The sequence below is a fragment of the Callithrix jacchus genome, chromosome 9, assembly GCF_049354715.1.
Source record: "Callithrix jacchus isolate 240 chromosome 9, calJac240_pri, whole genome shotgun sequence".
In the NCBI taxonomy this organism is placed as follows: Eukaryota; Metazoa; Chordata; class Mammalia; order Primates; family Cebidae; genus Callithrix; species Callithrix jacchus.
Window position 1 is genome coordinate 59857889 of NC_133510.1, and position 25369 is coordinate 59883257.

The 25369-nt window shown below is 36.6% G+C and overlaps 1 protein-coding gene across 13 annotated transcripts in view; it reads right to left on the bottom strand.

Annotated features, from left to right (window-relative positions):
• The window catches only part of SLC16A7 (solute carrier family 16 member 7), a 490902-nt gene that overhangs the window by 421371 nt on the left and 44162 nt on the right, over positions 1 to 25369 (bottom strand). For 10 of the 13 annotated variants that reach the window (XM_078336211.1, XM_054238333.2, XM_078336209.1 and 7 more), the window contains one exon: positions 7591 to 7687. The gene's annotated coding sequence lies outside the window, so the exon portion shown is untranslated. Of the gene's footprint in view, positions 1 to 188; positions 222 to 7590; positions 7688 to 25369 lie in introns of those variants that run through there. The other 3 variants (XM_078336210.1, XM_078336208.1, XM_017976175.4) reach the window with 1 other exon arrangement.

Consider the following 25369-nt stretch of genomic DNA (forward strand, 5'->3'; position numbering starts at 1 on the left):
AGTCACCTTTGTAATCACAGTAACACCTTCAACAATTTGACTCACCTTTTTTTTAAAAAAGCTTCTTAAAGCACAGAGCAATCATGTTATTAAAGTTGAGCAACTAAATTCTGTGAGGTGTTAAGATAAACACAGTGTGGCTTCTACATGCACCTTTGAGAAAAGAATTAGTCAAATGCAAAACAGACCTGTTCACCAGAAGCCCTGGGGAAAGAATGGCTGAAGGTGACTAACTTTTGCCAAGGTTATAAATTCTCAAGACTAACTCCAAAAATAGCATCATGTGAGTTTTTTTTTAAATTTCCGGTTTCCAAATTTCTTCAATAATATGAGGACAGGAGAGAGAGGAAATGCAGATAGTCTTAGGAGAAAACCTTGATAAACAGCCTTTGTGCCCTTGGAACAGGTTATTAAGTCTGTGTTTAAAATCTGACAATACGCTCTTGGCCATAGATATATTTATAAAATTATTCCCAAGTTTCATGAAGCATTTTATACATTTCTCTTGTGAGATTATGATGTTTTTTGCGTTTTAACTAAGGAATAGAAACTGAATCATGTGCAAAATCCAAGTATTTCATCTGAATAAAAAGTGCAAGAAATTCTAAAGAAGAGAAAGCTCAGGTATATATTTTGAATTGAAAACAGCAGTAAATGAATCCGAAAACACAAAATCCAAAGGTCTCACAAACATGATAGGAATAATATAACACATTGCTTTTCTCATCTGGATACAATATTGTTTTTCTATTCCTTTCCTGGAAAGAGTATCATAATCCTAACATTCATTGAGCAGTAGTAACTAACAATGACTCTATTTTCTAAATTCTAGAAATACAATGGAGCTAAAAGTTAGCTTACAGCAGAAGGAAACAATTCACATTAATTATCTCTCAGAGCTATAATTTAAAAAGGCATCACTTTTAACCTTAATAGGCATAAGAGAGAGATGCCATCAGTCAAATTTGTTTTCATAGAATAATTCCTTTAAAGTTTCAATACTTCATGGAAAAATTTAATTGGGGGAGGGTGGTCCTAAACATAAATATGCAAGTATTCTACCATCTTAATGATTCCCCCTTCTTGCTGACAACAGTGGCTCACTAATGGAACAGAATTATTGGAAAGGTGATTTGAGTACATGGTACATTTAAGACCCTTCCTTTCTTGGCTGTTATCCACTCAGTAGAAGATTCTACTGTATTCAACCAATAGAGGAAACACGTTCAGAGAGAAAGTGCTTTAAAAATATCCTTCTAGCTCAGGACCCTGGATTCCACTTAGCTCCCTGCCATCACTCTCAGCATGCACTGTGGCCCCACAACTTTCTATTAAATGCACTAACATTCTGCTTTTCAGCTCAAAGTCAGAGTCAGAAAAAAATGTCTCCTCCTCTCTAACATGAAACCAAAGTTGCCAATCCTTGTAAATTCTTCTTGCAGAAGAAGTCAAATCTATCTTCTTTCCCTAATTTCCACAGTTACCAGTAAATTTCATAGCCTCCCAATTGTTATCCCAACCTCTAATCTCTCTAACTAAAACCCCAAATCTTTGCCTAAATTGTATATCTAATACAAACGCAGACAATGGCATGCTCCTAGTCAAAACTGGTCAATAACTTCCCTCCCCTTCCCAGCATTCACATACCACAGCATCTTATGACCACCCAACCACCCAATCACCTCTCCTCCACATAGGAATACCAGAGAATATGTTATAAAACACAATACGATTGGGTGTGTAGTTTCCGCCTATTGCTATTGCCAATTACACCAGTATGGGTACTTTAATGCGCTTTGGCTTTTTACTGGCATTTGTAAAATAAAAAGACATTGTTTCTCCTGGTTTTAAAAACAGTACAAAGGCATTAGTCATTAAGCAGATATAAATAAATGAAGTTTGAGGCAACATTAAATCTTCCGTCTCAGTCACATCTCACAGGGTAGGAGATCCTTCCACACTCAAAACAAATTTACATCTTAAATAAAACTTAAGGTAACCTCTTGTTGTTATTTTAGGATTTTTATCATAGTTTATTTTACTGTATTTTTCAATTTTTTGACAGGGTCTCAGTCTTTCACCGAGGCTGGAGTGCAGTGGCAATCAAAGCTCACTGCAGCCTTGAACGCCTGGGCTCAAACTATCCTGCTTCAGCCTCCACAGTAGCTGGGACTACAGACACATGCCACTACATCTGACTAGTTTTTAAATTTTTTATGCAAAGACAAGGTCTAGCTATGTTGTCCAGGCTGGGATTTTAAGTTATTTTAAATAAAAATATAAAACTTCCATATGATGATGTCAGGAAATAACAATTTAAAAAGCAATGTAAAATTATATGGCAAAGACAGTTTACAGAAGCCATAACCACGCCCTAGAACTTAAAGTCCCATGGCTTCAGCACTTTCCTTACCCTCTGGGTTTCCCCTGGGGACTGGGCTTTCTTGGTGCTCTCCTCAGCAGCAGATGGAGGACATCAATCTCTTTTGCCCTGGACTGGCATTGTGACAGACCTCAGCCTGTTCACTAGGCTTCATTTCCCTGGGAGCACCAGTTATTTACTATTATGATGCAGCACAATTATTTTTAAAAATTTTTTTAAAATCTAAAAAATTCTATTAAAAATTATTTAAAGGATTCTTTAAAAAAGAAGAAGCAGCAGCAAAACCAACAAAACAAAACAACAACAGCAACACCGCACCATGGTTTAGTGTTAGAAGAGTTGGGTCAGACCTATACTTTACTCTTCTCATCTTCAACAAATGATCTAACCTCCCTGACCCCCAGGCTTCTCACCTACATACTGGCTTAATATTGCCTGATGCAGACATTACTGTTAAAATAACACCTCAAACTATTCCAATCTGGTTGCTGAATTTTCAAAAAAAAAAAACTAAGCAAGCTTGACGGAGCAATATTCTGGGCTCTCCCTTTTCCAGAAATGCCTTCCTACAGAGGAGACACATCTGATCTGGTCTACACTGTGTAATAATTTTATTAGGGCAGGTTCTTCCCATACAAGGCAAAGCCTAAGTTTGGATGATAAGTTCAAATGAGAAACCTCATTTGACCATATATCCAAGCTGCATTCTTGAGGTCAGCATCAGTTTTAAGAATTAAATAGATGAGTCAAAGGGACTAGCCAAATATATTTTTTCCTTGTGTTTAATTAACTAAAGATTTAGAGACTAGCTAGCTACAAAACCCATTATATTATGTACAGTAGGGATGCCAGGAAAACAAGTCGGCTTCTCTTTCCTCTAATAGTCACTTGCTGGAATAATAGACATTGGAGCCTACAAAAGGTGGGAAGCTAGGAGGATGATAATGGTTGAGAAATTACCTATTGGATACAGTGTTCACTACTTGAGTCATGGACACACTAAAAGCCCAGATTTTACCACTGCACAATTTATGCATGTTGGAAATATGCACTTGTACCTGCTAAATACATTAAGAAAAATTTTTAAGAATTCAGTTTCCCATGGTGGGAGTGTGTGTGTGTGTGTGTGTGTGTGTGTGTGTTAAAACCAGAATTGTCAAAGCTAAAATAGAGTTATAAAGTAGTATTAGCAATGTCATATATTATAGAACCTTGTATAATTTAATTGATCACCACCTACCTTCACATATGCTAAAGGTAAGATCTAAAATAATAAAACTACTAACTCTAGGCATCTGCTGTCACATCATAAAGCTGTTAAATAATGTTAGGAGTTTAATTATCATGACAGCATCATAGAAGCATTCCCCTGTATCTAAAACCATTACACTCATTTTTTACTCATATTTGATAGACACATTAGCAAATATTACTATTTCATATCAAGAACCCTCAATTCATTATTTGTGAACCATGTTATTATGAATGGAGAAGACCAAAAATTTAAAAATTTTCCTAGGTTTAAGATACTGCCAAAATCTGTAAATCTGGCCAACTCAGCATGATAGAAAAAGTCTAATTATTTGATTGCTAGCATTTATATCAACCCACACAATCCACAATCTATGTAAAAGAAATGAGGACACAGTGAGTGTCTTAGTGGAATATTAGGGAGAATATATTAACAGCTGGGCATGCTCAGCTTACCTCTACTGATTTCTTGATGTGGGTTTAATACAGAAAGACACAGACAGGCAAAGAAGGCATGGCAAGGTATTTGGTACATAATTCACTTGAAACTTTTCACTAACTCACTGGAGTATTTTTTTTTTTTGGTCAAATAGTTTCTCTTTTTCTCTGCTACCCTTCTATTAACTGCTGGATTCAAGTTAAAACAGAGTCAAGAAAGAGTGATATCTTTTGTACCTTCCGTGTTCGAACAGTTCTCCAAGGCTACCCAAAGATCCACTCATTTCCAGAAGTTAATTGCCTTGGGGAAAGCCCCTTCTGATTTACTGGATTTTTAGCTGTACCCAGGTAAATGAGATGCCAATTAGCAAAGTGTGGGAGAAGTAAGACCGTAACATGAAAATCGAAGAAATTGACTGCAAAGCGCCACAAAGATATTACATGAATTTGAGGAAAAAGAGAACTATTACTTTACTAAAACACATCATATGATTATTGGTGTCTGTTTCTTAATCACATACTCAACAGGCCTGTGATTATAAAGTATCCAATTTAAAGGGATATCCCTTGTATTTCAGGTGTCTGTGTAAGAAGTGTATTTTGTTTTCTTTTTCCTAGTACTAGAGAAAACCTAGGATGTTAAAAGACAGGAACAGACAAACTGTTTTGTAAGAGCAATGCACATTTTAAAACTACATAAGAAATCATGGCACGCTGCTACTGGTCTTTGTGTGGGTAGCTAGAAAGAGTAAATAGATCTCACCTCCCTGCCTAACTTTACTGCTAGAATCTATGCTACCTCAGGGATCACTGGTTCTTCTCCACTATGCTGGGAGCATCTTGAACAGATATCATTTATTTATTGGCATTAGGAGGTATGTAACACATGTTGGTTGAATTAATTAATGCATTGTCCTTTGGAATATAGCCACTGCGGCGAAGGCCTAAAAGGCTAATTAAATACATGCTCCGAGCAGCCCTAAAGCAGACCCGCCACCCCTGTCAAACACAGAGAATGGGGCATTGACAGAAGTCGTCGTTTCTATTTATCCACTTGAGGGACTCCTCTCTTAACAATGTCTTTGAAAACTCCTTTCAGACTAGGTTTTCCTCACTTGTGAAGTATTTTTAATCTAGGATCCTTATTACAGGGTGCTGCATGCTTTCCCTACTACCAAAATATTCTCATGCTTAAGTAGTGACATCAAAACAAACCTAAAGGCTCATAATATAAAACAGCTAAGACAGAATAAGTAAATTCAATGAAATGAATTATTATAGAATATGCAAATTTGCTTCATCTACATATTTATGATGATGAATCGGACAAAGAAGAGGTTTTCAAAGCACAAGAGGTTTCTAAAATTAAGTAAAATAACAAATCACAAAATGCATATAATTTAATTATATTAAAATGCCTCTGCCACAAAGGCACTCATCCCAAAGTTTTGGATACTTCCCTATCCATATCTGAATAAAGAGAATGAATCTAGAAAATATAGTGTTTGAGGAATAATTTAGTAATAATAATAGCTGCAATTTAATTAGTCTATAATATGCTGAGTATTAATATTATTCTAAGCATTTAACATAAATTAATAATTTTCACAACAGCCCTAAAAATAATTTTTCTTGTCCTCATTTTACAGATGAAAAAAACTGATGCTCGAACAGATTATAATTAAAACAGAGCCAGCATTTGAACCCAAACACTCCAAGATCTATATTCTGCAGAATAAAAACAGGCAGGGGCAAGCTGGTTCCATTAGTAAACTATGTATCCAAAAGGAACCGTATCACATATTACAAACTAGCTCTATGATCACACTCTTAGTACAGAACAAAATATTCAATCAAAGCAGCAAATAGCTCTATGACTGACCTAATAACCTCTCGGCAGGAACCACTGTTTCTACTCTGAGGCTCTCCATAATTTCACAGTGTTGACCTGTATTTGTTTTCTACTGCTACTATAACAAACAACCACAAATATAATGGCTTAAACCAACATAAGTTTATTATCTCACAATTTCAGAGGTCAGAAGTCTGAAATGGGTCTCAGTGGACTAAAATCAAGGTATGAGTGGATGACTTAGGAAAGAATCTGTTTTTTTGCTTTTCCATCCTCTGAAAGCCACCACTGACATTCCTTGGCTTGTGGCTGCATTCCTACAGCTGGACTGAGTATATTTCATTCTGCCTTCTCTCTTTCATTTATAAAGATCCTAGTGCCCATGCACATAATCAAGGATAATTTCAAAGTCACCTGATCAGCAACCATAATTCCATCTGCAACCGTAATTCTCCCCTTACCATATAATATAACATATTCATAAATGACAGAGATTAAGATGTGGGGTCCATTATTCTGCCTACTATATAGATATACCAAGATTTGTTCATGAACTTGAGGTAGAAGACAGAGCACATGATACAAAAGAGGTAGAAGACAGAATACAAATTTTGTAAATTTATCATACTACTCTTAAAAACTAGTTAAAATATTAGCAATCCAAATGCAAACATACAAATTAGACCAAATGAATATAGTTGGGTACATTTATTTGAAAGTATATAGACTAGTTACAAGAACAGTCTAGAGAAAAGAGTATAGACTGGTTATAAGAACATTGGATTTCAAATTATCTCCCTTGTAATTTATGCAGTCTTCAGCAAGTCACAATGCTGAGCATCAGTTTTCTCATCTGTACAGTGGGAATTATAATCCCAGACCTGCTGTACACCAAGATTGTATGAAGGATTAAATCAGATTGAGTCATGAGTGTGGAAACTTTGTGAATGATAAAGCCCTATGCAAACAAAATATGAACACAAATAAATGCCAATATGATCATTTTTGTTCAAAATGTAGGTTTTTTTAAAAGTGCCAATAATAAAGGTTAATAACTAAAAGTATATACTTCTAGCTTTCTTATTTTAAAACCAGAATTCATGTTAGTAATAAAAACAGAATATAATTCTATTATTATTAAAAGTTTAACATTTACTACTTTTATAACCATTTTAAGGAAGAAAGTTTATATTTAGCTTACTTTTATATACAGAGAAACTGAGGCTTAGTCTCTCGATCAAGATCACACAGCATACTGAATCACAGAAACACTAGAAGCTAATAGTACCAACTTTAAGATATGTCCTGTTTTAGAAAATGAATGGCTCATGCCTGTATTTCCAACACTTTGGGAGGCCGACGAGGCAGATCACAAGGTCAGTTCAAGACCAGCCTGGCCAACATGGTGAAACCTCATCTCTACTAAAAAATACAAAAAATTAGCTGGGCATGGTGGCGTGCACCTGTAATCCCAGCTACTCAGAAGGCTAAGGCAGTAGAATCGCTTAGACAGGGCGAGACTCTGTCTCAAAAAAACAAACAAACAAACAAAAAACAGTGGTCATGCCAATATCAGCATTCACACTAAGATTCACCAGTTGCATAAATAGCATGACTTACAATAACTAGATGTAAGGAAACATTATTACACACCAAGAATACTCACAGAGTAACTGTTGGCACCAAGAGTCCTAGAGTCTTTGGTTCCCAAGATTACTTAGTGTCAGTTTTCACAGGAAAGCATCCCATCTTAAGATTGACTCCTAGAAGAATCAAAGAATACAATAACCACGTGAATATTCTGATGCATGCTTAGAAAAATGAAAGATATATCCAACTCCATATCTGAAAGACTCAATAACATGTAGCTTTCTCTTGCACTGGCTGAAAATGCTATTTTACCTTCTCTTAAATCTGCAAAGTTTATTTAAAGGCCCCTTTAGATATGAACAGATTATTTCGTTAAATTTGTTCACATCACCACTAGTTATACTGGTGATTATAATTATAATTATGGCCTCTTGCCTTTATTTGTGTCTGCCTTTATATTCTCTGTCCAAAGTAAAATTTCTCAAGGTGAAGAGGATTTCCTGCAAAAACATCAGAAAGACTCATTTCAGTCCAGCATCTTCAGGATTTCAAACCAATAACTGGTTTTTAACTTTTGAGTGATGTCTCTCTCCATTTTGGTACAAAAATATATGTGAATGTGAGTGTGTGTGTGCACATGTGTGTGTCTGTTTATAAAGTAATATTTTGAAATTTTTACAGAAATACATTAAAATTATATATTAAATGTCTTAATTAAAAATTGAAGCAACAATTCAGTGAGACATCTAAGGTTTAACAATACATCAGAAATATTATAAAAATATAACCAACATTTGACTATCAGTTCTTATATGTTCTTTGACTATGAACCTTGAAACAAGTTTTTCACTTCTTCATCCAATTTTTTTATTTGAAAAAAAGGTTATACTAGTATTTACCCCTAAATTTTGACTATTAAATCAAGCTAGTTAACATTTGTAAAATACCTAATACATACAGCGTTTGAATAATACTATTAATAACTACTATTAATTCTTCTCTTAAAGCTCTGAGGTTCTATTTAGACTCCTTTAGATATAAACAGATTATTTAGTTAAATTCATTCACATCACCACTAACTCTATGTTGTAATTATGGCATGCCATAATAGTTAATTAAAATATTAATTTGTACACAGAATGTACATATAATTGTCCCAATTTAGTATAAATTACACAAAAACTTGTGAATTTTACATGCAAAGTAACTCCTTTAACAATAATTAAATTCATTTGAATCTAACATCAATATTAAGATACACTTCACAAAATTCCTGCTATTAGTATACCACAATAATTAAAAACTATGTCATACATACTTTTACAAACATAACATCTTACTTTAACTTTCTGATTCAGTAACTAACACTAAAATTATATAACTGAATTTATTTCATGCATAGGTATGGTGACAAATTTGGTATTATTTGCTATAATCCAGTTTTGTCTGTATAATTATATTTCTTGCTTCATACCTAACAAGTGAGATCTCCCACATTTTGATTCTTATTTGAAATAAAATAATACAAATAATATTTGAGAATCATTAGTTAAGGAAATTTTCTTTCTCTTTTCTGTTTTATTCTTCAACTAAAAATTTATTTTAACAACATGAGTTTAGAAATTCCCTAATTTTTCTCTACAATATTAGACTACTACAATTAATTTTATTTTACAGTATTTTGTTCTGCAAAAATAGGGCATAAAATTTCATTTGTCTTAAGGAGTGACATTTTTTTTTAAAAACAGAAGCAAACCTTAAGAATTATATGTTTGTAGGCTGATATGTAAAACAATAAAAAATAATTTGACAATTATATAACCATGTATACAAAATAAAGATTTTTTAAAAAAGAAAGGTAGTTTAAAATGAAATAGAATGTTTTCTATTTGTTTTGGCATGCCTTTTCATCTTTCAAGTAACTTTTACCTTGTACAAAAGTTAGAATACCTGACCTTCAGAAGCATGCATGTGTAAATCACAGATAAGTTCTACAAAGATTTTTACTTATATTAAAAGGCAACTTTTTCATAACTTATTTAATATAAAACCAATAGCAAAAGTATAACCTGTATTTAAGTTTCTAGAAAGGTTCATAAACTAAGAAAAATTCCTTGATCTGTTCTGCTGAAAATAAAACTAACACAAATAAAAAGGGATGGGAAGGAAAAAGAAAAGAAATCTCTAGGCCTTTGGAAGGCTAGGTTAATGTCTAATCTGTCCTCCAATTATCAGGTGGGAAATAATATGATATTTTTAATTCTGTAATTTCGGAGACCATTATTTAGGTGATTTAACTGGCCATACTTTTTAGAAAGGGCCAGCAGCTATTACAATACTGCTATTTTAATAGAATACTCTGGGTGTCATAAAGTTCCATGTCTGGTGTAACTCATAATTAATTGAATTAAGAATTTTAGTTACAACCAAAGTGCATTACCCAGGGTTCATGATCTCTTCTAACTCATGAAGCAAATTTTAATCAAAACAAAAATGAAATATATTTTGCAAAGGTGCTTATTCAAAGGGCTAGGAATATACAATGTAATAGGTGAAATATATTACTCATGTTTACACTTGGTTGATTATCTACAGAATAGAAGTAAAAAATTATGTCAGTCGACATATGTAATTTTATTAATATATTTCACAAAATAAATATATGTCCTGCAAAAAAAAGAGACTTTTAGGAACAACAGTAAATCTAAAAGGAATACTCAAATTTTCAGAAAAACAGCAAACGATTTTCTCTCTTAGGAGAGTTTCTCCCTTTACCTTAACAGTACCATCCAATCATGTTTATAAATTCTCATTAGGGCTGAAGAAAAAGTTCCTTGAATAAAGTATTTATTAATACCTCAAGCTTAGTTCTACACCTTATGGTAGTTAGCATTAGTAATAAAGCCAAAATAACTGTGAAACCATCTATTATATTCTTTTCAATCTTTTTTGCTTTTCCCTTCCTCAAGCTCAGAAAGCATGTTTGTTTTGGAAGCAACTGGTAAACACTACAAAAGAAGAACTTAAAGTGAATGATTAATGATCAAGGCAAAAATGTAAAATCACATCAGCTGATAAGTGGCTGACTAACTCAAGGTTGAAGAATGTGAGGGCATAGTGGCAAAGCTGAAGAGTAACATTTCTTCTGCTGGTAAATGACAGGCATGAGACACTGCATCAAAGCAAATCCATTGTTTTATGTTTACATAACCACCAAAGGTGACCTTTGAAAGTCACTGCAGACAGATTCTAAAAGGCATGTTACAAACAACTACATGTATGTAACTATAAATACTATTTACAGCTACAGTGTATAGCTCTTTTCATGGTTGACATAAGAAATTCTACGGTACTCCTTAATAAGTAGTGGACCTTAAAATCTCTAAACAAGGGTAATACAGATACATGAGTGGAATCTAAGGAAATGGCTTATACCATCATATGCTGAAAATCATGGAGAAAAACACTAGGACAATAAGCTTTGATGTCAGAACTTTAACAAAATTACTGAATTAACTTACCATGTTCACACTTCTTTGTTATAGAGACATTAATAGCCAACCTTTTTTCTAACCGAGGAAGTCAAAGATGAAAGAAAAATCAATAAACATTGAAAAGTATAATTTGGTTAATGGTGTAGTGAAAATTAACCAGGAAGAGGGGCAAAACCAAAACACACTGCAAAGGCAGATCATATGGAGCTTGTCTGGGAATGTTGTCATGCTCACTTTCTTGTCTTACTTTGAGGGAAGTATGGGTGGTTGTGAAGGAGGGGACTCGGCGTGGGAGTAAGAGAGAAGCATAAATAGTAGCTTCTTTTAGCTACCATCACCTCACAGTAAAATTTACATTTACCTTTCACTCTATAAAGCAAATAGTACACTAGAACCTTTAGCAATTTTATTTTTACCTATAACTAAGGCAGACAAATATAATGGGGTGCTCTTAAGTATGTGCCTCAAAGACCTACAACTACAGGGAGTATAACTGACCAAGGGCTCAAACTGCTGAGCTCTGAAATCCATTGCTGAATTTGCTTGGAGTCCACACTTCCCACAGGCACCTCCCAGCCCATGCCCGAGCACAGCAGGGATACCAAAGCAGACCCATTCCTGGGACTTATGGAATTGTTCTGATGATCAAATTTATGCAGGAGACTCCCAGATGGCCTTACCTGGCATATTGTAGTTATTTAATCATTATCTTTGGGGAAAATAAGACATTTGCTAATATTGACTTGTTAAAGGCCAGGTTGCTGCATAAACACCAAAAATTATACAGCGTGAAACTTAGTTTTAAGGTAATTGTCAATTTCCTATTGTGGTTCCAGGATCCAGAACTATCCTGAATAGATTAGAACTATAGAGAGACAGATTTTCATTCAATATATATATAACCTCAAGTCAGAGACATCTAAAAGTAAAATGGGCGCTCTAATCCTCTCAATCACTCTTTGGTAATGGTAACATCCCCATTTTACAGAAGAGGAAATACTCAGCTTGGAGAAGCCAAGTTCTCAGGGGCATACATCTTTAAGGGTAGGAGACAATATTCTAACTTTGATCTTGTTCACCATTTCCACAATATCAGTTAGAAGAAATATCTTTCATGAAAAGCCACCAAATGCACATGCATCAGCCATAAATAGGTGGTTGGACTATGTGGTATATAAAAACACTTCTAATGCTAAACTTTGATTAATAGTATACTTAGAATGCACTTTGTAATACCATATCTCCTTTATTTTGTATAAGTCACACATTCTTTTCAATGTATTGTGGACAAGTAAATCTACAGACCCAATTTAAAGTTTTGTTAAAGTTATTCAATGCTCAGGTAAGACTATGCCCTTTTAAAACGTAAAAATGAAAATTAATATCAAGTTGGTATCTGTTCTAATAAGCAAAAAAATGATGATGATATGCATAAAACCTAAACACTAAATATTAAATTAACATAATGTAATGCCTTGAAAAAGTGAAATATTAGACAAATATGTATAAAATTCATACTAATATGTTTAGAACTATTTTTTTCTGAGATGGAGTTCTGCTCTTGTTGCTCATGCTGGAGTGCAATGGTGCGATCTCAACTCACTGCAACCTCCACCTCTGGGTTCAAGTGATTCTTTGGCCACTAGCCTCTGGAGCAGCTGGGATTACAGGTGCCCACTATCACGCCTGGCTAATTTTTGTATTTTTAGTAGAGACGGGGTTTTGTCATGTTGACCAGGCTGGTCTTGAACTCCTGACCTCAGGTGATCCACCCACCTTGGCCTTCCCACATGCTAGGATTATAGGTGTGAGCCACCGTACCCAGCCTAAAACTTTTGAAGTAAAATACTATTAAGCAAGGCCACAAAACCAGAGGTATAAAAGCAGTTAATATGATTCAAATCTTCCAGTGATCTGAACAACAAGGCTCCTGTATCAGCCCCAACTGCCACTGAATTTTGAACATTGTCATCCTCACTTAGCTCAAATAACAATGTGGTTGAAAGTCAGGTCATGGCAGTATTTGGAAATGAAATAGTAGAACACCTTTAAACTAAAGATTTGTTTACAAATTTAAAGCCATCAAATTCCACTGATGCCTCTTGTCCTTCCCTCTCAAGCCCCAAAGTGTTTCCTCTAATCACTAATCCTCTTTTGCAATCTCTCACTCACACAGTCATGCACTTTTTCCCATTCGGTTCATGCTTTCCACCCTCCCACAGTCCTCTTGATGTATGTCTTTCTACCTTGTCCATTGTACCCTCTATGATTCCCATTTTTTAATAAACAAACTTACTTATTCCTAACCAAGACATTATGTTGTCTCCGAATTGTTTTCTCCTTGAAAGCCTGATTTACATAAGTCATCTTCTTCATACATTCAGATCAGGATAGAGGCCCAGAATAATCCTACTTCCATTTTGTGGCTTTTGTATCATTACTTTTTCGATTTCAGGCAAAAAATTATTTTTCACTTAGGTTCACTTCACCAATCTGTATCACTCTGAATACTGGGACTCATCTGCTTTTATGTCATTCCTTCAAAATCCATTTCTCCTGATTCCAAAATCCTACCAAAATCAGTATTGATAATCAATACCCTTGCACTGCAATCAACAATCTATCCGTAGAATTCATGAGCTCTACTTCAACTCTCATTTCAGAAAACCATTTCCAACTTGGACTTCATGGCTACTCTGAATGCCTCTATCATTAGAGGCTTAAACATTGATGTTCTATTTACCAAATAGTTCTCTATCTTTCATGCAATCTAAAATATTTTATTTCCATCAATCCTGTTCTGGAAACTTCTTGAGGCTGGTTAGTCTCTTGACACATCTTCTCACAAACAATTAGCCCTTTTTTGTCTCAGATTTTTTCTCTGTTAAGATGCAGTGTTGATCTTCACTCAAATCCCAGTTACACTAAATATTGGTAAATCTATCTTGAGAAAGTTAGTTAACTTTGATCCTCAATTTGTTTTTAAAAAGTGGGAACAATATTTATCCCTCATAGAAAAACATTTTAAATGTGGCAACATATATAATGTACTAAGCACAATTACTAACACATCATATGTACTCAATAATATTAATATCATCTATGATAAATCACTAACATTCTCAAATCCCTCATGCCTATGACTTCTTGCAAGAAGAAGTCTGAAAATTCCAAACTTGGAATGGACTGTGTAATTATAGCATTAAATAGAGCTAAGGGAAATGGATTAATTGTACAAATGGATACCACTACTTATTCATATATTTCAATTTCAGCAGGATCCCAAGGCCTGTCCAGTAAGCTTTCCACACATATCTTGGTATCTTCCTCTCCTACATTACAGTTCTAACATCATCCCTTATCCTTAAGTTTCCTAAATATCCTTAATCACCCTCTGCAGTTGACCTGGAGTTTCGTATTGTTGTTGTTCTTGTTGTTGGGACAGGATCTCACTCTGACACCCAGAATGGAGTACAGTGGTACAATCATGGCTCACTGCAGCCTTTACCTTGCCAAGTTCAGGTGATCCTTCCATCTCAGCCTCCCAAATAGCAGTGACTATGGGCACATGCCACCATGTCTGGCTAATTTATGTTTTTTTTTTTTTTTTAGTGACAGGATTTCACCATGTTGCCCAGCCTGGTCCTAAACTCCTGGCATCAAGTGCTCCTCTTGACTAGACCTTCCAAAGTTCTGGGCTTACAGGCATGAGCCACACACCTAACTGACCTGGCTTCTTATTTACAGAGAAAATAAATGCCATCAGATCAGGCATGATCTTGGTTACCTGTGCACATTTCTGTATCTCCCTTAGTCCTTCATTCATTTTCCTCTGCTTCTGCAGAGAAGGTGGGCCTCTTCCTGGTCACCAAACACAATTTTATCTGATGTGATAATTTCTGTAATAATACACTGTAAAGTTCAAGTATATTATTATAGGGACTAATACACTGCATTAGTCAAGTCCCTGTAGTAATAATACAGTGTATTATTCTCAAGTTGCTATAAGGACATGCCTGAGACTAGGTAATTTATAAATGAAAGAGGTTTAATTGACTCACAGTCACACAGGGTTGGGGAGGCCTCAGGAAACTTAGAATCATGATGAAAGGGAAAGCAAACACATATTTCTTCACATGGCAGGAGAAAGGAGAAGAATGAGAGTTGAGTGAAGGAGGAAGCTCCTTATAAAACCATCAGCTATCATAAGAACTCACTCACTATCACAAGAATAGCACAGGGGTAAGAGCCCCCATGATTATGTTATCTCCCATCAGATCCCCTCCCATGACACATGGGAATTATGGGAACTACAATTCAAGGTGAGATTTGGGTCCAAACACAGCCAACCATATCTTTCCACCCCTGCCCCCTCCCAAATCTTATGTCTTCACATTGTAAAACACAATCATGCCCTTCCTAACAGTTTTCCAAAATCTTAACTCATTTAAGCATTAACCCAAAAGTCTAAGCCCATAGTTTTATCTGAGACAAGCCAAGTCCCTTCTACCTAGGAGACTGTAAAATCAAAAGCATGTTAGTTACTTCCTAGATACAATGAGGTTATGGGTGTTGGGTAAACACACCCATTCCAAATGGAAGAAATTGGCCAAAACAAAGGGGCTACAGGCCCATGCACATCTGAAATCCAATAGGGCTGTCATTAAACTTCAAAGTTACAAAGTGGTCTTCTTTGACTCCATGTCTCACATCTGGGTCACACTGATGCAAGGAGTGAGTTCCCATGGGCTTAGGCAACTCTGCCCCTATGGCTTTGCATGGTACAGCCCCACTCCTGGCTGCTTTCATGGACTGGAGTTGAGTGTCTGCAGCTTTTCTGGGTGCACAATGCAAGGTGTTGGTGGATCTACCATTCTGGGGTCTGGAGGATACTGGCCTTCTTCTTACAGCTTCACTAGGCAGTGCCCCAGTGGGGTCTCTGTGTGGGGCCTCCAACCCCACATTTACTTTCTGTACTGCCCTAGCCCTAGCAGAGATTCTCCATGAGGGCTCTGCCCCTGCAGCAGACTTCTGTCTGGACATCAAGGCATTTCCATACATCCCTGAAATCTAGGTGGAGGTCTCCAAACCTCAAATCTTGTCTTCTACACACCCACAGGACCAACACCATGTGGAAGCTTCCAAGCCTTTGGGCTTGCACCCTCTGAAGCACTGGCCTGAGCTGTACCTAACCCCTTTTAGCCATGACTAGAGCAGCTGAGATGCAGAGCATTAAGTGTTGAGGCTGCACACAGCAAGGGGACCCTGGGCCCAGCCCAGGAAACCATTTTTCCCTCCTAGGTCTCCAGGCCTGTGATGGAAGCGGTTGCTGTGAAGGTCTCTGATATGCCCTGGAGATGTTTTCCCCATAGTCTTGGTGATTAATATTTGGCTCCTCATTACTTATGCAAATTTATGTAGCCAGCTTAAATTTCTCCCCAGAAAATGGGTTTTTCTTTTCTATCACATCACTAGCCTGCAAATTTTCCAAATTTTTATGCTCTACTTCCTTTTGAACATTTTGCCACTTAGAAATTACTTACACCAGCTACCCTAAATCCTTTCCCTCAAGTTCAAACTCCACAAATCTCTAAAGCAGGGGCAAAATGCTGCCAGGCTCTTTGCATGACAAGAGTGACTTTAGTTCCTCATCTACGTCTGAGACCACCTAAGCCTGGACATCATTGTCCATATTACCACCAGCATTTTGGTCAAAGCCATTCAACAAATCTCTAGAAAGTTCCAAACTTTCCCACACTTTCCTGTCTTCTGAGCTTCCCAGTCTCTGTGAAGTTCCAAACTTTTCCACATTTTCCTGTCTTCTGAGCCCTCCAAACGATTCCAACCTCTGCCTGTTACCTAGTTCCAAAGTTGATTCCACATTTTTTGGGTATCCTTACACCAGCACCCCATGCTATGTGGTTCTAGTTTACTGTATTAATCTGTTTTCATGCTGCTATAAGGACATAGATCTGAGACTGGGTAATATATAAATGAGAGAGGTTTCATTGACTCACCATTGCATAGGGCTGGGAGGGCCTCTGGAAGCTTACAATCATAGTAGAAGGAGAAGCAAACACATCCTTCTTCACTTGCAGCAGGAAGGAGAAGAATGTGAGGCAAGCAAAGGGGGAAGCCCCCTATAAAATCATCAGATCTTGTGAGAACTCACTATCACAAGAAAAGCATGGCAGTAACAGCCCCCATGATTAAATTACTTCCCACTGGGTCTCTTCCACAACACGTGGTGATTATGGGGACTATAATTCAACATGAGATTTTGGTGGGGACACAGCCAAACCATATCAAATGTTTTTACTGTCTGATCTGACTCTATGCCACTGCTTTATTCTCTTTTAATGTCATGTCTTTCCTTGCACGACATCCATTAATAACATTGAACTAATTTAACTTTGCAGCCTGAATAGATATCAGTGTCTATTAAGGAGTTCTCTTCTTCACCTTTCTTTTGAGCATGCTCCTATTTATTCCTCAAGACCCAATTTAAGGGTTTCTCCCCTGTGAGAGTGGTACATAAGAACGACATAAGGGATAATGAAGAGTACTAACAGGGTAAGAAAACTCCAGGAAAGACAACAATAGGGAAGGCTCATAATGTCTAGAGTTGATAAATGATAACAGGTTTCAATTATGATACTATATTTCATGCCTAACTTCTGTCTTTCACATACATGTTCACTTTATGAAAATCATTTCAACCGCTTTCTGACGGTGTTAAGAAACAGTCTTAAGCCTCTCAGGTTTGCAGATAATTACAAAAATGTCTCCAACTGTCAGAAAATTATGTTATCTGTCCAGAAAAAAATTGTGAAAGGCGAGGGAGGAATGAGAAGTAAAGTTAAAACACACATTTGTTGGCAAAAAAATAAAAATAAAATAAACAGATCATTGACTTAGAAACTTTTCTGCATTCAGAAATCAGTTAAGTACCAGTTAGTTATTATATGATATTACAGGCCCAAGGTTACTTCTAAAACTAAAATGTAAGACTTTATAACTCTTTTTGTTTTTGTTGTTTTTGAGACAGAGTCTCACTCTGTTGCCCAGGCTGGAGTGCATTTTCTTTTTCATTTTTTTTTTTTTTTTGAGACAAAGTTTTGCTTTTGTTGCCCAGGCTGGGTGGAATGTAATGCTGTAGTCTTGGTTCACTGAAATCTCCAAGGCCTCTTGGATTCAAGCGATTCTCCTGCCTCAGCCTCCCAGATAGCTGGGATTACAGGTGCCTGCCACCATGCCCAACTAACTTTTATATTTTTATTAGAGACAGGGTTTTACCATGTTGGCCAGGCTGGTCTCTAACTTCTGACCTCAAGTGATCTGCCTGCCTCAGCCTCCCAAAGTGCTGTGATTACAGGTGTGAGACTCCATGCCCAGCTGCTGGAGTGCATTTTCTTGGCTTACTGAAGCTTCTACCTCCCAGGCTCAGGTGATTCTTGTGTCTCAGCCTCCCAAGTAGCTGGGATTACAGGCACGTGCCACGATGCTAAGCTAATTTTTGTATTTTTAGTAGAGGGGATTTCATCATGTTGACCAGGCTGGTCTTAAACTCCTGACATCAAGTAATCCACTTGCCTCAGCCTCCTAAAGTTCTGGGATTACAAGCAGGAGCCATCGTGCCCAGCCAAGACTTTATAACTTTTGATGTGCAATAAAGCCAGGTCTAACCTGTCATTAGCATCCAGCAAAGTTTCACATTGTTTTGCTTTGCTTTATTTGTATTATTTTTGTTTTTTATTTATTTTGACCACCTAGCTTTATTAAGTTCTGAATGAAATACATTATCCTGAAATACTACTATTTTGACTTTATGCCAAATGTTATCAATATCTTAAGCCAAATGTTCAAACTTATCAAATGCTGTACCCATATTTCCAATTCAAAATCTACCATATACTCAGAGTTGCAGCAGGACATATACTGCTTTTTAAAGGGCAACCTAGGAGTTATCTCAATGGATAATTGTGCTCTTTTTTGAAGTGATGTAGGTCATTGTTGAAGTAGTTTCAAAGTCACTCTCCTAAACTGAAATACAGATGTGACATTTGGTAAATTTTCAGAACCTGTTGAAGTGTAACACCACAATTTTCTTCAAGAATACCAGTTTGCCAAAATTCCCTCTGTGCTGTGAAAAGGCTGCTAGAAGACCAATGATTTCAAACTGTTCTGTTCAGCTTTACTACATTGGTGTGGTACCACTTATCTAAAGCTATTTTAAGCATCTTCTTGAATTACAGTAAGCTATATTGTAAATCTAATTACATTTGCCCACAGGGAAGTAAGTATATAAGAAGCCTGCTCTGTAATCTACTTAATAAAAGGCACTCCAGTTTTCTTCATAGCATTTATCAAAATTGTCATTATACAGTTTGTTTATATATATATATTTGAGTCGGAGTCTCACACTCTGTCATCTAAGCTGGAGTGCAGTGGCATGATCTTGGCTCATTGCAATCTCTGCCTCCGAGGTTTAAGCAATTCTCCTGCCTCTGCCTCCTGAGTAGCTGTGATTACAGGGGCTCGCCACCACACCTGGCTAATTTTTTTGTATTTATAGTAGAGATGAGGTTTCACTATTTTGTCCAGGCTGGTTTTACACTTGTGACCTCATGATGCGCCCTCCTGGGCCTCCAAAAGTGCTGGGATTAAAGGTCTGAGCCACCGTGCCCAGCCTTGTTTATATTGCTAATGCCAGTCTCTTCCACTGTAACTCCCATGGTATATGGGTGTGTTACATATGCAGTACCTAGCAGTGCCTAGAGGTCCAGTAAATGTTTGATGATTAAATGAATGAATGAATGACCACCTAAGAGACAACTAGATTTATAGACATTTATGCTTGCCACTTTCAATCTGAGCAGAAAACATATAAGTATATTAGAGACTCTTGGGGTCATAGTGCAGAGCAGTATAAGTACAGATTTTCAATTAGTTCTGTTATCAAAGACAACTGGATTGAGCTTTCTTACCCTCAGTTTCCTCATCTGTAAAATGTGAATAACTACATTGGAGTAAGTATTAAAGTTAATGCATATGAAAGTATACAGTATAGTCCATGGCAGAAAGTAAAGTCTAAATCAAGTAATCAATATAATTTACTAATATTTTATACAGAATCTAAGTGAATTATATTAATCTAAATTATCCAAGTGCTTTTAAAATTTGACAACATAAAGGTATTCTGAGGATATGCTGGCAGTGATAACTCATCAATAATTTATAGCATTAAAATAAACTTTCCAACATCCTTTGTGACTATATTCCCAATTATTATAAGGTTTCCCAACAAGCTACTTTCAACTAAATTTCAGAATTCTTTACTTAATTTCCAAATTCTTCACAGCAATTATGGAATCTATCTCAATTGAACTCCATAAAGGCAATCTTAATTCCTGGTTAGTCAATTCTCTAGTCTAGACTGCATGTTCTTCTGCAGTCAATATGTATTTCATTGCTGCTCAGACATGCTATAACTTAGACTACTATCACAGTGGAAAAAAATCATCATCACTGAATTGTGCTCTCCCTTCTGGACTATATCTTCCTTGATGCTCTATCCTCTGCATGAACAGTCATATCCATCTTGATTCTTAACTTTTATTCATCCACTAATGCAATGTACATTTACTGTGCACCATCTATAAGACAGTTATAAGGATTAACACATAAAATCCTTAGTATCAAAAAGTTCAGAATCTAATAGGAGATGCAAATGAAGAAGCAGATAATTATGAAAAATATGGTAACCAAAGTAAATATGTGCATGATTTTATGGAAACACAAAGAGAGACTATCTAATCACCCTGTGGTGAATGAAAGCCAGAAATAGGTTTCAGAAAAAAATAATAGATAGAATAATTCTTAAAGGGTAAAGAGGAATCAATGGGCTAAAAGGACTACAGGTAAGGAATTCCAAGAATGAGGGTCAAAATGAAGCTTGGAAACAGTGCATCTGTACAGAAAATGCTAACAGAGAAAATTCATTTTAAAATGCTTGTTAGATGGACACAGAAAGGGGAGTACTAAACAGTGGGGTCTATTGGGGGGAAAAGGGGAGGGCCAGTGGGAGGGGGAGGTGGGGAGGGATAGCCTGGGGAGAAATGCCAAATGTGGGTGAAGGGGAGAAGAAAAGCAAAGCACACTGCCATGTGTGTACCTACGTAACTGTCTTGCATGCTCTGCTCATGTACCCCAAAACCTATACTCCAATAAAAAAAAAAAATAAAATGCTTGTTAGATCATAAATGCAGTTCTCAAACTTTGTCTCCAGAATGTAAATGTATAAGAAAGGACTTAATTTAGATTTTGTTTAAATTAAAATAAATCAGCATTATAATTTTAAAATCAATACATTTATTTCTGTAACACTAGATAAAGCAATATTAGGAAACATATGATTTGCTAGATGCTCTTCAGTGTTTCAGGACACATGGATACAGCTTTGATATTCCAAAATGGTGAATTATTACCACTACTGTATACATCTTCCCAGCAAGGACACACTTTTAACTGCCTTACTAATGACATCTAGGAAAAGCCCATATTCTGTAACAAGAAAGTGACACACATTGAAAAGTACAATGAATAATGGTTCGTTAAGTCCTAGATTGAACAAGAGCATCAAATTGGCTCTCTTCTTTCACAAATGGAAAAAGTAAGATACAGTGACATCCAATAAAGTTAAGCAACTGTCCCAAACTTAGAAATATCCAAGTAAAGTGAGTCCCTTTATTGTAAATATTAGGAAAGTTACAAAGGCAATATTTTGTACAACAGACTAGTTTTGTTTCTATGTCGATGGGTTAAAATAAAGTAGCCCTGGAAACTATTGCACAATTATTGTATATATTTGTACCCATCAAAGAAGGATTGGCTTATAAATAAACTATTTTTATATCCTATCAAGGCAGAAACTTCACTTTTTGTTCAGCAGAATAACACCATCAAAAGTGAAGTTGGTTCTAAGAATGGTTTTTGAATGAATGAATAAATGAACACCTGCCATGTATGAGAACAGACTCTGGAGAATTTGACAGCAAATGAATGCACAATGTCTCCAGTAGGGAATAAAAACACATTAAAAAGATCACTTTGTATCAATTAAATTTAAAAAGGATTATAAGAATAAGATGTGGTGGAAATGGGTTCTTTACCTTGTGTGACCAAGGAGGTCTCTGGGATGGAAGAGTTGGTGACAGGATAGAGATTTACCTAGGTAACTACTTTGTATGTGCTATTTCTTCCATTTCTCACTACACCATTTCCTGGCAGCTATCACATTTCCAATTTACAGATAAAGCTTAAACAGTCAAATAAGATTTTTCAAATAATATTTGTGTATATACATATAAATATATATATATATAACTTTTTTATTTTTTTTTTTTATTTTTTTTTTTGAGACGGAGTTTTCCTCTTGTTACCCAGGCTGGAGTGCAATGGCGCGATCTCAGCTCACCGCAACCTCTGCCTCCTGGATTCAGACAATTCTCCTGCCTCAGCTTCCTGAGTAGTTGGGATTACAGGCACACACCACCATGCCCAGCTAATTTTTTTTGTGTGTGTGTCTTTAGTAGAGATGGGGTTTCACCATGTTGACCAGGATGGTCTCGATATCTTGACCTCGTGATCCACCCGCCTCAGCCTCCCAACTTTTTTTGTTTTTTTATACAAATGTTACCTTCAATGTTTTGTCCAACTAGAAACCTTTTTAGGGATTCAATTTGCCCACATAAGTCACTTTTCACACACGCAGTTCTTCTAAAAAAGAAAGAAAACCTATATGGCCGGAGTGGTGGCTCATATCTGTAATCCCGCACTTCAGGAGGCCAAGGCAGGCAGATCAGGATATCAGGAGATTAAGACCATCCTGGCCAACATGGTGAAACCCTGTCTGTACTAAAACTGCAAATATTAGCTGGGCATGGTGGCGTGCACCTGTAGTCTCAGCTACTAGGGAGGCTAAGACAGGAGAATCTTTTGAATCCAGAAGGCGGAGGTTGCAGTGAGCCACTGCACTACAGCCTGGTGACAGAGTGAGACTCTATCTCAAAAAAAACCCTATATAAGGCCAAGTGTGGTGGCTCACACCTGTGATCCCAGCGCTTTGGGAGGCCAAGACAGGTGGATCACGAGGTCAAGAGATGGAGACCACCCTGGCTAAGACCCCATCTCTACTAAAAATACAAAAACATTAGCAGGCCATGGTGGCATGCACCTGTAGTCCCAGCTAAGGGAACTTTAGCAAAACACGAAAATATTTTCTTTTTTAAAATGCTTTGGAAAATACATTTAGAACAGTGAACTCTTTATCAAGTTCCCAAGATGAAAGGTGAGTATTTTCAGTTGTTAATACATGGCAACACTTGTTTTCAATAGGGGCTGTGAACAACTTCCATTGTATCTGTCAATCAAATGGTTAAAAAAGGAAAAAATCATTGAAAAAAAATCCTACACAATTGCAAACACTTGGGATAATAAGTGGTTTTAGTAGTCAATGGTGGCATGGATCTTCCTGTTATCTTGGTAGACAGAATTCAAGACTATTTTAAGAAAAACACTACATTTTTTTTTTCAGAATATCAGGTATTTAATTTCTCATAGCAACCAAAAATAACAATCCTAATGCTTGGAAAAGTAAAATTCTAAATTATATTTTCTCTGAGGGGGCAAAAAGTTCAAGTTAACACAAGAACTAATTTCAAATGATAAAACAGGACCATTCACCAAAATGTAAATGAGACACATAAGTTCTAAACATAAAATGTCCCCCAAAAGTCAAATATGAAAAGCATAAGAGAAAACTGCAAATTCCCTTTTGTTCTGCTTACTGATTGTGTAAGTCCAATGTCTTCTTTGTTTCTAGCAACATTCCTGAGTCTCCTTATGATCATTTAGATTTGGCATGTGGCTGAGAAATAGTTACAACTATTAATGCTGCTGCAAGTTCTGGGGAGGTGGCATGCCTCCCATGGAGCGCTGCACTCCCACCCACGCCGTGTCCTGTGCATCTCTTCCAGGTGACTACTTCTGTGTTATATTATTTATAATAAGCTGGTAACTATAAGAAAATATTTCCCTGAGTTCTGTGAGCTGTTCTAACACTTTCTGAACCTGAGGAAGGAGTTGGAATCCCCAGTTTGTGGTCATGTTGGACAGAAATTGTGGGTAATTTCGGGACATACTACATGTGATTGGCATCTGAAGTATAGAAATGTATTGTGAAACAGAGCCCTTAACCTGTGGAGTCTGCACTATCGTGAGTGTAAGACCCGAGTTAAATTGTAGGACACCCAGATGTATGAGACAAAATTGGAGAATGGTTGGCAAGGGAAAAAATATCACAATTTTGGTGTTGGGAGAGCTGTGTATGTGTATGTAGATAAACAGTAGTTGGCCAGGTATGCTGGCTCATGCCTGTAATCCCAGCACTTTGGGAGGCCAAGCTGGGAGAATCACTTGAGCCCAGAAATTGAGACTAGCCTGATATCGTGAGACCCCCATCCATATAAAAGATAGAAAAAAATTGGCCAGGCATGGTTGCTTGCATCTGTGGTCCCCGCTACTTGGGAGGCTGAGGAGGGAGGATAGCTTGAAGGGGAGTCAGAGACTGCAGTGAGCTTTGATTGCACCACTGTACTCCAACCTGGGCAACAGAGTGAGATCTGGTCTCAAAAACAACAACAAAAAAGAAACAGTGGTTTTCTTTTCTCTTTTAATCCCTTGATTATACAGCATGACTTCAATTCCCTCATTGTTTTTGTTTGTTTGTTTGTTTGTTTAAGACAGAGTCTTGCTCTGTTGCCCAGACTGGAGTGGTGTGCTCTCAGCTCACGGAAACCTCCCAGGTTCAAGCAATTCTTCTGCCTCAGCCTCCCTAGTAGCTGGGACTACAGGTGCGCACCAACACGCCCAGGTAAGTTTTGTACTTTTAGTAGAGACGTGGTTTCACCATATTGGCCAGGCTGGTCTTGAACTCCTGATCTCATGATCTACCCGCCTTGGCCTCCCAAAGTGCTGGGATTACAGGCGTGAGCCACTGTGCCCTGCCAACTCCCTCATTGTTATGAAGAGTTCTATGTGGCAGTTTTATGTTGCTTTTGTGTTTGTTTTCTTGCTTATAAACAGTAATATCTGTAAAAACATTATAAGGGGAGGAATAAGAAAGGAGCAAAACAAAGCACTGTTTTGTATCAAATAAAATTGATGAAGTAAACTAAAAAATGATTTTCAGAATAGAGAAGGATATGGACAAAGAATGTTGTTAACAATTACAAGAGTGTTAAGAAAAATTGGCTCTCAACTCCAGAAACAGGTATTGAAATTGCTAAAAAAAAAAAAAAA